At 36.7% G+C, this 13534-nt stretch overlaps 1 protein-coding gene across 2 annotated transcripts in view; it reads left to right on the top strand.

Moving 5' to 3' along the window:
- The first annotated feature begins 5444 nt into the window (after positions 1-5444).
- The window catches only part of GABA-B-R3 (gamma-aminobutyric acid type B receptor subunit 3), a 61197-nt gene continuing 53107 nt past the window's right edge, over positions 5445-13534 (top strand). The window contains exon 1 of one of the 2 annotated variants that reach the window (XM_043420636.1): positions 5445-6628. The gene's annotated coding sequence lies outside the window, so the exon portion shown is untranslated. The remainder of the gene's footprint in view (positions 6629-13534) is intronic. The other variant, XM_043420635.1, reaches the window with a different exon arrangement.

Raw genomic sequence — 13534 nt, 5'->3', positions numbered from 1 at the left:
ATAAAATTACGTGGAGCTAGGTTCATGAAAGTGATCATTCCCGGATTTTCGGGCTCGCCAGTTACGAATTCGCTGTCAGATTTTCAAAATTTTCAAAATTCAAAATGGCAGATCCAAAATGGGAGAGGATTTTTGAAAATCGATCCAAATGGTTTGGAACTTGTTGCTCGGGGGTTTTCGGGGTCGCTGATGACGCATCCGGTGTCAGATTTTCAAAATTCTAAATGGTGGATCCAATCGAAGCGGTTTTGGATAATAATTTCAATTCTATTAACTGAACTAAAACTTCCTTAACTGGAGGCTGAATCAATGGCAGCTTGAATGCAGAAATTCTTGAATCTCTTACCTCTGTGATGGCGATATCGAAAACCAATTGTACGTTAGCCTCAAAATGGTTTCGGTCTTTGGACGAATAGTTTCTTCTGATGGGTGAGATACCACCAACTGTATGGAATGACATAAGCGACGAACTAACGAAGATACGTCAGCATTTACGTCACCATTAGTTTTCACCATCACGGAAGCATCTGTGTCCAACTGAACAAATTGTTCAAAGCAAGATTCGAAGGCAAGGTAAAAAGGCTCGACCCGATAGTCCTTTGGATAGAGACTTGAAGACTGATGGCCATCTTCGAATATTTAGTAATACTGATATCAGTTGATTCGTCGATGAAGACATTTTGCATCTGCTATCGCCAATACCTGCAATAATAATGGTTTTGAAATGTGGTCATGAAATATTATTGATTACTGTCTCGTGTTACGTACAATGAAGTTTCATTTCGCGCACTGTTTTGGAATAGTATAACGCCTTTGTTCAAGACATCACTCGGGCAGTCAACTTGTCGAGTCGCCCTGTGTTCTGCAACGAACAATGGCAACGTAGCCTCCACTCGCTGGGCCAATGATGCAAACCTGCGTTAGATTTTCGATCGTATATTCGGCTTTGACGACTTGACGGAGGTTTCGTTTCCTCAATGGCTTTCCTCGCTCCTGAAATGCTTTTTATTGTTTTTATTTATTGATTTGTGCATGAAACTGTTTGTACTAAAAGCACATGTAGCTCTGACGAAATTTCCCATGATCTGGCTCATAGCTGCTTTGCGAAACTCGGAGCATTCAGTCATTTTTTTTCGAAAGCTTCGTGTTAGCATACCAATGAGAGTACACACCGCACTGGAGACCTGTTACGGTTACGGCTTTGTTTGCACTTTCTGCAAAGACCCACTCATGACCCACGACTCGTGACTTTGCCCACGTGTCGGGCCATCGCTCGATTCGACTGTTTCTTTAGAATCCACAATGGTGGTCAAAAAAACGTGATTAGCAAAATGGAATATACGAGCTTTGCACACAAGCATGGTTTTGGACGAAAAAAAATGATTTTACACGAGCAATAGAAAAGTGTGATGCACATGTGTAAAGTATTTTGCGGAAAAAAAGCAATTCTGCGAGGAATTTGTGGTGGAGCTGTAGCTCGAAGCACAATTTACATATGTCGGTGGGTCGCAGTAAAGAAATTAAACTTTCGATTGAGACTACACGATTTAAGTTTGAACTTTTCTTGCTCACAACGCCGTATTCTGATGAAAAGTAAATGGTTGGTGAATTTTTCGGTAGCAAGTGTTGCTGGGACCTCGAATCAGCTTGTGCGGTGGAGTGAGATCGCTTATTCTCGTGAAAAGCTTTTACCATTATATACACAGCGGTGATATAAGTGTTTACATTTAAAAAACTGCAGAGGCCTCCAGACGGTGTATCTTTTTTTTTTCATGCTGCCTGAGGCAAAGTTATTGGCTCGATCAACACCTCAAGAAAATTATTCGTAAATTGTTTATGAAAGATTATGGACTGGACGAAAAAATTACTCTACATTCATAAATTCTAGATGTGATTCTTCAGACTTTGTGACGACACATTCAAACAAAAACGTCAGATGTGTAGACGAAAAAGTTTGCGGTATAATGCTTTCTTGCCTTCTCAATATCGTAAGTATTTATTCTCCACATCGCTTGGACTGCTGCGTCAAACTAAGTTAGCAGAGCAATACATTTGATGATAAATTCAATAAATAAGCTGTAGAAAAGTTTCGACAAGTTCATTCGCTATCCACGATGTAGAAGTAGTTCTGGTGTCAAATTTTCTCCGCCAAAGCCATGATTTCCAAAAGCCATGAAACAGTTTTTATTGTGTCAGTAGTAATAGTCGAATGTTAAAAAATATATTCAAGCAATTGAAAGCACAATTACACGGAAAGATTATTGTACGAATATTTGAATTCGAATTTTCGAAATTTTTCCCATATTTTGTGGTAACGTTGTACCATGTTGACATTACGCTAATTTTTGCGATGCCACATAGTAATTTATAGAAAAATCAAAGTTTCAGGCAAAAACGGAAACCGTTATTCCAACATATAGCAAAATAGTGAGACGGCGCCGCATATAAATTTCACAATGTTTTTATATATAAAAACGATATTCTGCCGAGCAAGAATATCCGAAGGAAATAATCATGACGAGAAATATGGCGTAAGAAAAATTACAAACCAACAAAAATTCAACTGAAAGAAGACTTGAGCTGGAGTGTGTTCGTGATCGTGAAAGGAAGGTACGTTGTATGAATTGAGCAAAAAAATTCTCCAGAAATAAAATATTTCAATACTGAAAAAATATATTTCTGTGGTTTTCAACAATTGAGTCACTACCGCAACTTCAAATTTTGACTAATTTCTTGCTGAGATTAATTGAATCGGACGAGTGAAAGCAGAGTATTTTTTTTGATGTACTCGACTTTCACTTTTCCCTCCAGCCTGATTGCAATCGATTGAGTTTTTTTATTGTAGAAAAAATCCAATAAAGATCGACGAGCGTTCGTTTTATCCGACTTGGAAACTCATTATGTTCGAGTAACTGTTTTCAGCTGTTGGGATGTCCAACAAATTCGAACACTTTCGACACCCTTGGCATTTTCAAGCATGCGTGAGTCCCAAGCTTCCGTGCGATAGACCGCTGTACTGAACCGGGACCACGTATACACTGCACACAATGGAATCCAATTTATATGAGAAAGATTCTAACGAATAGCTTTTTCGCTATCCCAACATGTTTTTCTCACACAAGTGACTAGTTGCGAACGCGTGAGAAATGAGATTGATCAATCAATTGATAAAATTCATGTTTCTAATTTTTGTTGTACACTCCATTTCGAATATGGATTGTAAACAAAAGAAGCAGCCTTTCGTCTTTTACCAATAAATGGTATCCCACATCCTACAACGCTAGATATTTCTTTCAAAATTTTGCTTTCTGTCTCACTGTCATTTTTCCAAACAGCACGAATAAATAAAGATGAGTCTTTTTGTACAGGCCATAATGTAGAAAATTAAAATCATAAAAACCTTTTGCATATATGATTGAAGATAAAAAGCCAATGCTAATCATTACGTATCGTACACTCATCGTAATCGATTTTTTTTCTCGATAATGAAAAGAGATTCTATTCCAATGGGAAAAGTGGTTGAACGCAGCAATCAAAAGATAATAGATTGTTCCTAGTGAAATTTTAAAGAAAAAAATGTAAATTCTTTACATATCGATTGAGTGTACGTTTTTGTATCTCTATAGAAGACATCTGAAATTTATTAAAATCATAATTATGCACTCGAATTTAAAAAAGATTCCAATGCATAATGAACACGTGTTATTTTTAGGTGGTGGAAAAAATGCCACTAAATGTGTATTCAATTGCTTCGATTTGTTGTTATGGAAGTATGTGAATCGAAATTCGAGAACACCTCGATTAAAAACCACCCTCCTGGACATGTATAGTGTGGTATATTATTTCTCAATGTGCCTCTGTGTTTCTGTATTTGCAACCATAAAATTGGAAAAAGAGAGGTGAGTAGAGCTCAGTATAAATAGCCTTGAAATTCACAGTTCCTCTACCATTTTCGAGGAGTTTTTTGGTGTTTTGAATGAATTGGTAGCACGTTTCCAAGGTGTATGTAGCAAAGAGTAGTTACAGGAACTGTTATAAGCTAAGCTGCTTCCGTGAATACAAAATATGCAGTCTCGTGGGCAGAGTCATTCTGCTTTTACGATATAGCATTATAAAGTAACGGTAGCTCCAGAGTATTGTTAAAACAGCTTGTGCGCTAATACCTGCGATACCTAGCTCTTTTTACTTGTACCGAGAGCGATAAATGTCGGAATAAAATACTAAATGTCGGGCACCAAAGATAAATTTTCTTTCTTTTCTGTTGGCGGGCGAAGTTATGTTTAATTTCTTGTTTCAATAAGCAAAAGTTGTAGAAATCGAATTGGATATAAATTTTTTATTGTGCCGAGGATAAAGATAGAATTATAAAATGTTTTGAAATCTTTCTTTTTTGTATTTCGCACATTTGAAGAATCTCGTACTTCATCTTTTGCAGTTATTCACAAGCCAGTCAACCGAGCATTCGACATGGAATTTCCTCTAATTCTGTAGCGCTAAAAGTATTGTATGCTCCAAAAATTGTATATTTAAAAAAAACTTTAATATCCTTTCTTGAAAAAAACATTTCGATATATCGAAGCCTCTATTCGTTGCCGAGCATCATTATTCGTTAGTTTTTTGTAGTTGTTGCTAGTGTTTTTTAAACAATAGGTGAAAAGCTTTCCCAAAAACACTTGATTATCAAAAGTCAGACGCACACTTTCGTAGTTCTCGAAATCAATAATCCCATTCATTTGAGTTATGAAAAATAGTTCAAGCCTGCACAAGGTTGAAAAATAAAATCAGCCGAAAAATCACAAAGAGATGCCGAAGCACACGTGACCAAATATTTAAAACTTGTCAATATTTTCTGAAAGTTTAAAAAACATTAAAACCGTCTTGACTCGCTCTGCCTAAATTATTTTCTTTTTAATACCCGGCCTCAAGACGCTGCCACGATTTAGTCCACGATTCTAAAGTACAGCACAAAAATCCCCGAATCTCTGCAAAGCGGTGCGATTAACCCTTGCCATTTGAAAGCTAGTTTTAAAATACTCGTCATCGTGACGCTGCCGGGTCTAAGTCGATATAATTGATTGGTGAGCATGTTGCTAATAAGAGCCGAGTATCGTAAAATTGGGCGAATGTCAACGGAGTACTTTGTCCGATCCGATAATTCCATGTGGAAGATAGCGCGGCGCACAAATTTGCGCTGCTTGCCTGTTACGATAGTGAAATATTGTTAATTGATACCAAGTTGCTTTATTGAGATTAAGCTTTTGGGAGCGTGCACTGGAGCACCTAATGAAGATTTTCGACTTTGAAATATTCCGGAAGAAAAGGCAGAGCAGGGGGGAGAACTGAAACGGGGTGCTGGCGAAAGCGACTGCGCATCGAATAAACAAGCATGCTCTCTCTATCTCTCAAGACAGAGTTCGCCGGTCCTCTGACTGTTCCGTTGGCGTATGAGGGATGCTGGCGCTTTTCGCGTCTCGGAACGATAGTGCGCGAACCGCTTCCACGCGACACGGGTCACAAAACACTCGGTCCTTTTATTTTTCTAAACGTACGAAACATTGGACCCTCCAATGAATTAATCAGTATGATTTTTATGCTCTATGCGCGAAGATTCCGATTAAACAAACCCACGAAGAGGAAAAACTCGTTGGAAAAGGATCACTGAAATTTCAAACGAGTGTTGCTACGTCCGTTTAATCGTTGACACTGTAGCTTCGAAGACGATGGGAAACTTATTGTCAAAGGCTTTTGATAATCTGCCTGACGCCTTTTAAATTAGGCGCGAAGATTGCCGGATAAGTCTCCGGGTGTACTTGCTATGGTACAGACAGCTAGTGAGTCGCAATACTTTAACTATATGCTAAGATTCTCCAAATAAAATTCACCACAACAATCTCTCCTATTCCGCGCCGTTTACGACGTGCAAAGCGAGAGACCTTCAGCTTCATAAATCTCTTTACAAACCTTTCTGGCGCCTCGTGATTTTTGCCTCTCACCCTTCCTTCGACACTGTGTGATTAATGCGCTCGAAAACGCGTAAACGTCGAAAGAAAATATAAGTTTGAGAATCTCGCCAGACCAACGAGAGACACGACGATACACTGCAGCCTGCTCATTCCTCAAGGAAGCAAGGGTCCAGAATGATACAATAAATTCATTCGCTTGCGTGCTCGTTGACAAGTTCGTCTTCTGGTAAAAGACTTGAGTAAATGCTCGAGGGAACTTCAGCGAACCCTATAACTTTTCCGCTATTCGCAGAAGGAAGCGTTGCTCGATGGTAAAAGAAGAGGAAAGTAATACTGGTTTGAATAAATTCCAGCTACGTATATATTGAAAAAGTATAACGAGAAACGCGCACGGAATGATAAAATAGCAAATGAAACGTGCACTATGGGAATAGTTATACTTGCGAGAAGAAATCATTCTCTTGCATTGAAATTTATGTCTATATGTATACACAAGGGGAAAGGAATAATGTCGGATTCACGGGTCAACACGAATAAAAACACTGGACGATTGCTTCCCGAGCTGGACTAACTATTTAACAAGATTTACGAGACAACTCTGAATATCCTCTGGTTCGACATGAAACTAGAACAGAAGAACATTTCGACGATCGAATTCCATGGAGGTATGAATACTTTTTGATATTCTTTTTCATCAAATTCACCAGCGAGATCCATAAACATCTCAATATTCGTTATTCGAACAGATTGTCTCGAGACAAGCATAAAAATAAAAAGTAATAAGATTCGCTGGTGATGTTATTACTGTACGATAATGCCAAGTACTGCAAGAAAATTAAGATTTTCAATTCTTAATTTAAACTAAATCAAAATTAAGAAAATAAAAAATTTTCAATTAAAATAATGAAAACAATTTTCAAGCAAATCTAAATTGGGAATTTTGAGCCACCTGAAAATACAAAGCAACAGAATTCAACGGGAATATTCATTCTGGCATGCATTGCATCGGCATTTAAACTTTTGAGCCGCTTCACATCTTCCATTGTACAGTTCCGCTAAGTTTTAAAAGTAATTAAGAACGTAAATATTTCGAATCGGAATGGCGAAACTTGTGGCTGATCGCCATTGCCGGAAAGCTGTTTTAAACTTGCACTGCTTTTGTGTGAGCAGAAAAACCTCACCGAATATTATTCAATTGTGCATTTTAATTCGAATGTTGGCTTTAAATATTTTCATATTGTGTTCCCATTGTTTGTTTCTTTGAATGCATCAAGTTCTAATACCATTTGATGTGAAGATTTGGCAGAATCCTGACATAAAAGAATGGGAAGAAAAATCGAAAAAAGACGACAATTGTAAATCTTGAACCATTAGACCGATGAAATGTGATTAATTCATTTCCATGGTTATGTTAATTCGGCCCTTTGGAAATTTTCGATTTCGCATTATCATTGATATCAACTAAAATTTAATTTATTCGATTTATAGTTATATATTTTTCGTGTTGTGTCGTGCGAATGATTGGGTAGTAAAAAATGATTAATCAAATTGTGGACGCTATGTGGGACAGAGAAGTGAAGAAATTTGCAACGTAATTTAACACGGTATGCCCGAGAAAAAAGCAATATTACGTAGCAGCAGACTCGGAGAAATTTCAGTTTTAATAAAATCATTTTTTTTCACATTAATTGCAATATTCTTAGCGAAAAGTGATAAAATTATCGTTAGAACGAAAGTTCATGGATTTGAAAACTTTGACATTTCATTTCGGATTTTACAGAGACCAGAAAATTGCATGGCTGTAATGAATTTTGCGAGACTTCATTTCTCATTTGTCATTATAAAAGGAAAAAAAAGCCAAATTAAAAGTAGCATTGAGTGTTCAATTTTTAATCAGACGTTCTTTAATTAGTTACGTTGTCAGTCTAGAATTAGTTAAGGGGGTCACCCCGTGTGGCAGCCGGATTTTTGGGGTTTTTTTGCGGTGAGGAAAAAAAACATAGTCATTTGAAATTTGAGGAGTTTATTTATTGGTATTTCAACTCTATGATAGAATTTCCCAACTCTGATATCTCGGGTTAATTCGGTGTAAAACTACTCCAACATCTCCCACGGGGGATCGGTTTATCCGAGATAAAAAGACGAAAGAGCGTTTTGATTAGTAAAGCAGTGGCCATCGCCTGAACTAAAATTATACAGAATGATTATTGAGGTACGAAAAATTCTTGAAAATTAAAATGAGGTGTTTCAAAGCGTGAAAATTCTTCAATTCGCACGCTACACCATCAAATAAATCTTCATTCGAATGAATTATTCCGGAATTATTTGGAATTATGTTTCTTTGCGTTTTATTTCTTTTGCTATATTAAGACACGTTTTCTAATCCAAGCTACTGTTCCATCAAGAAGCTCAGCTTTTTCTAAGCTTGAGCTCATTTTTAAATTTTTCTTTAACACTTAATACCCCCGAAGCGTGTTCTTGAGGTAGGAATCATGAGATAAATCCAAGAAGCTAGCTTCTTAGATCCGCGAAAGGAGGACAGGACGGAGAAAGAGCGGGTCGTTAGAACATTGGTGGATCCTCTAGACTGAGTGGCTAGAAAGAAGGATAAATCCTGGCTGATGGGGAAGCCTTACGTAGAAAGTTATTATGAGCAAGAGTTTTGAAGCCAGTAAATGAAAGCAAAGGAAATAAGGCGGCTACCATATTACAGGAGCTTCAAATATATAAGCGTGCCATGTATGTATAGTTAGAAGAGAATACGAGGGAGGAAAGCTGACGTTATGACGAAAGATTGAAAGCTCATGGTTACGAAAATAGATTGGATCAAATCCTTCAGATAAAAAGGAAGAAAAAAGAGGGCTGCAGAGCGAGTCATCGAGAAGGATTTTCTACATCTTAAAGTATGGTTTATCCTCCACTGAGGCTACAATAATGATCCAGCCAAGTAAATCAGGAGAAGCGGAGCAAATTGGTAGCGTGATGTCAAGACGATTCCGGGGGAAAATTTCGGACAGGGAAAATGCGGGGAAACTCTTGAACACATGAAATAATATGCGAGCTCAGCAGCTATGCTTCCCCGCGTATCGTATACGTAGCTGTTAATACAACATTTTCTCTTCCCTTTCTCATCGTTCTCTGTTCTCGATGGACTATAAACTCGAGACTCGACGTTATTGCATAAGTTTGCTCACCTGCTTAATTGGAAGGAACTATTTTCTTCGTTGCTTACTTATTAAATTGACATAGGAATTACGGAAATGTTGTTGTAGGTTTAAATCAGGAGGCCTCTGATTTAAATCACGATCCTGTTCGCTGTTCAAAAGAATCAATGCCCACCAACAGGTAGATGTATCGATGTGCAGGCATTCTACGTCACCCCAGCGAACTTCTTTTCCTAGTCTCTGCCGATTTGATGGATTTTTTTGATATTATTGAAGCGAGTCCTCGAGAAACCTTGATTTTCTTTAAGTTCTTGTAGACCACTCTCTTGGGGGGAAAAAAAACATTCGAAAAAAATCCCGTACATTCAGAAATCCCTGAAAATCGATGATTCATTTTCAATTTCACGCGGGGGCATTAAGATGATGGATCAGTCGGTAATCACAACCGTGAGTGCGAGAGAGATAGCTGCAAATTTTGAAAAGGAAATTTTTCCACATCGTTCGTCTGATCGAAAAAATAAAAATGTCATCGGATTTTTGCGATCGTGCTGCGTACGATGACATTTTTATTATTTTAATCGGACGAACGATGTCAAAGAGTTTCAATTTCAAAAATTCGAGGTGTGATTACCGACTGATCCATCATCTTAACATTGAAAAAATTACGAAGGAAACCCTTTACTTCGAACATTCGAAAATTGGCAGGAAAGTAGGTTTTTGGTTACAAATTACAGAAAAAAAAAAAATATTTGTACATCTGCCTTAAATCTAGAGGCGGCGTCTCGACGGCAACTATTAAAAAGAAAAATTTTGGCAAAACAAGTCAAGACTGTAATTTTTTCTACGGCAATACAACGCAAGGAAGATAGTAATTCCCTTTTGTTTTATTAATTTCGCATTGTTTTTTTTATTAGATTTTGAAAACGGGGCGTTTTTATGCGATTTGTTCAGTCAAGGCGGTTTATACAAATTTCGGCGTGCATCCAACAAGTGTCAATAATATACGGGAAAGTACACGGTGGTGTCCTGGCATTGATCCAGTAGACCGTTCCTTTCAAGCTTGCACGTTTGATAATAATTTTCAAGTAGTTCCGAATCTACAGCTGTTTTTATTCGAAAATTTTGCGCTTTCAAGTGATCGCCTGAAAAATCGATTACGATGGAAAAAAAGATAAAAAATTGTATCGATACATGCTTATAATAGTCAATCAAAAATATGTTGATCATAACAAACCCAGCTTGTTTGAAAATATGGAATATTTCGATACGGGAAAGCTAGAAAAAACAAAGTTTTTTGGATAACATCTTGAGCAAAGCTCAAGTATTTTGCGATAAACTCGCAAGCCAAAGGTTCCCTAACCTCTTCTCAGTCCACTAAATTATTGGACTAAGAAGCGAAGAAGGTTCAGGAGGCGTTTTCAAAAAAACACACCAACTTGGCGTTTTCAAAATTTTCTCTGTAATCACGCTTCGAAAATACGGTCAACATCTATAATAGCAGGCTATTCAGTAAACGACAGTCGATAGTTATCGTTGGGCCCGACGTGGGTCCATGATACAATCTCCGTTTGTCTACACGTCGAGCTGTGTCGATTTTCAAATTAAGGTCAATATTGGCTTCGATCTTGACTGCTCAACGTCCATCCGGAGGTGGGACCAGCGTTGTTTGCTGTAACTGCATAGCTTGAGCTTGATCGTAGTACCAACGTGCAGCCAACCATCGAGTCTGCATTAGTGTGAGCTTTTCAATATCGAATAACCACTGGCACTGACCTTTAACCCCGGGTCATGACTAATCACAGGCGCCGGAGTTAACGTTTAGATGCACTCCTGATATACAAAAAAGTGTCAGTTCTGAACCAATATCGGATTCCAAGTGACAGGTGACAAGATGCGATCATCGCTTGTCCAATTTTTCGACTTGTGCTATTGACTATATACGGTGACGTCAGCACGTAATCAATATTCGTCTAGAACTCGGATAAATGCGTATTTACATTGATTATTGTTTTGCTTGTTTTTACAAGTTCGAGGAGTGACGAAACCCTTCAGCTTGCAGAATTTCGTAACCCACTGACCTTCCTTGGTCGTCATGTTAAAGAGATAGCATTTTTTCTATTGAGTGAGATTTCAAAGGGACTATTTTTCGAGTTGCTTCGAGGTGAAGTAATTTATACGGATTGAGGAAAAGAAATAGAAGTTGAGAACAAAATCATACTTGCCATTCTGAAGTACTGTGAAGAATCGAAGGTGGTCCAAAGGACTAGAGTCGTTACATACACTAACGAAAAAGATTAAAGGGTCAAAAAAAATTTCTTAATTTTTCGTGATTTTTCAGAATGCTGTATTACAGTGAATAATGGTCGTGTCTAGATTTAAAAGAAAGTATTTTGAAGCCTAATGTTTCTAGTTTTAAGATCTTGTGACAAAAAATGACGTAGAGCCCGTGCGGACTCGAAAAGAAAGTATAAAAATTGAAAAAAAAATTTCTCACACTACTTCTAGAAATTGGGCTGAACGATTAGCTCTACGTCATTTTTTGCCACAAGATCTTCAAACTAGATACATTAAGCTTCAAAATGCTTTTTTTAAAATTCAGATACGACCATTTTTCACTGCGATACAACATTCTGAAAAGTTACTAAAAATTAGGAAAATTTTTTTGACCCTCTAATTTTTATCGTTAGTGTATTTGTTGATTCTTGGAGTTAATTCTTCACTTTTTATTTCATGTAACAATTTTTAATCCATAAAAATGTGAGGGATCATAAACAATCGTGAAATTTATAGTCCAGTTGAATGAAGCCAAAACCAAATTTTTATCTTCCCAAAGAGAAATATGAATCCCCATTGTTCTCCATCCGAAAATTTTGAATATCGAGGGATTTAAATAGTACATTTACATTAGGCCAAAAGGATTGATGAAGTTTAGAATAAGAAACTTCACATTGGAATATTCATTTTTTTTTAAATGATATATGAAATTTTGGAAGCTGAAATTTTTTGATATCAACAATTATAAGGCGTGAAGCTTATCGAGAAATAGAGCAGAGAATCTCTCGCACGAGGAGGGATCGCCTCTCAGGTGCACGAAAGGTGCCTCCCTGACGTGTTCCCGAAGTCAATCGAATATTTTCGATAGTGGAGCTACTGGATTGTGAAAACTCCGCCACCTGCTGGATCAGGAGCAAGTATTTTATGTGATCTGCTTAAAGCTCGCTCAATATTTCAAAGGATTGATTGAAAAAATCATAAAACACAACAGCAAACTGGGTCATTTGTCACAGAAGTTTGAAAAGAGGATTTAGAATTTCGATCTTTTGAATCAACCGACGGTTTCATATTATGGAAACATTAAGATTTTTGTAAGAAAAAAATACAAGTCAGAGAAACATGGCAGATTCCAAAAGTAGCATAAATATTTAAACTTTCAATGATTTCTTGTGAGAAATGAAACAAAAAATATTCAAAGTTTATACAACGGAAGTAGTGAGTTATTTCTTAAGCCAGTTTTTTTTCATATGTCAGAGTGGAAAATAATACCAGTAGTAGTGTTTTTTAGTCTACCTTTTAAATTTTCCCATCACTCACTATCTATGATGCGATGATGAATGTGAGGAAGTCTCATTAATCATCGCATTATAATTTGAAATGAGAAAATCCTTATTTACCTTCGTAATTACACTGTAATGCGCAACTTCTAAATTAAGCTTTTTTTTTGAAGTTTATATATCATCAGACAAAAAGACATGAAAAAAAAACTTTTTCCAAAAGCCATTTTTTTAAGTTAGATACGAAAATACTCCTTTTCTTGCGTACCCTCGTTACATTCAAATAAAACAAAATTCACAACGAGTATATGTCAATAAGGGTATAAACATTCAATGAGTATGGAGAATGGAAAACATTGTATTGAATCGTCTATCTATGAAGATTTTCCAGCATGCTTACGTGAAGAATTATAGCAAAACTATTGTCATAATTGGCTTAAAAATGAAGATTGTTAATGCTCGGAAAAATAAAAATCATTTTCGAAGTATTTCCGGTAATGCTCAGAATTTAATGTGACATTTCAAAGACAAGTACTTTACGAAAAATCGACGAGGTCCGGGGAATTTTTTCGAAAAATGAATATTTAGTTTTTTTTTGCTTTTAATGGTTAAACCGATTCGATTATATTGTTTTCAGCATCAGCAATGATTTGAAATATTAATGAAATAAATTCTACAATTTCGTGCTGCTGAAACGGTCGAGAAAAAATCTTTGTAATACTTTTGTTTTTACACTTTAACATTTATTTATGGTGCTTATCAAAAAACGTGTTCTACATAGGGAAACAAAGCGCAATGGCCTCCGAAATAAAACTTTTTTTTTCGAAAGATTCAGAATAAGTGCTCCTCTACTTTT

This window comes from Venturia canescens, chromosome 5 (genome assembly GCF_019457755.1).
Source record: "Venturia canescens isolate UGA chromosome 5, ASM1945775v1, whole genome shotgun sequence".
Lineage (NCBI taxonomy): Eukaryota > Metazoa > Arthropoda > Insecta > Hymenoptera > Ichneumonidae > Venturia > Venturia canescens.
The sequence above is the reverse complement of the archived record's forward strand: the minus strand, read 5'-3'. Positions and strand labels throughout refer to the sequence as shown.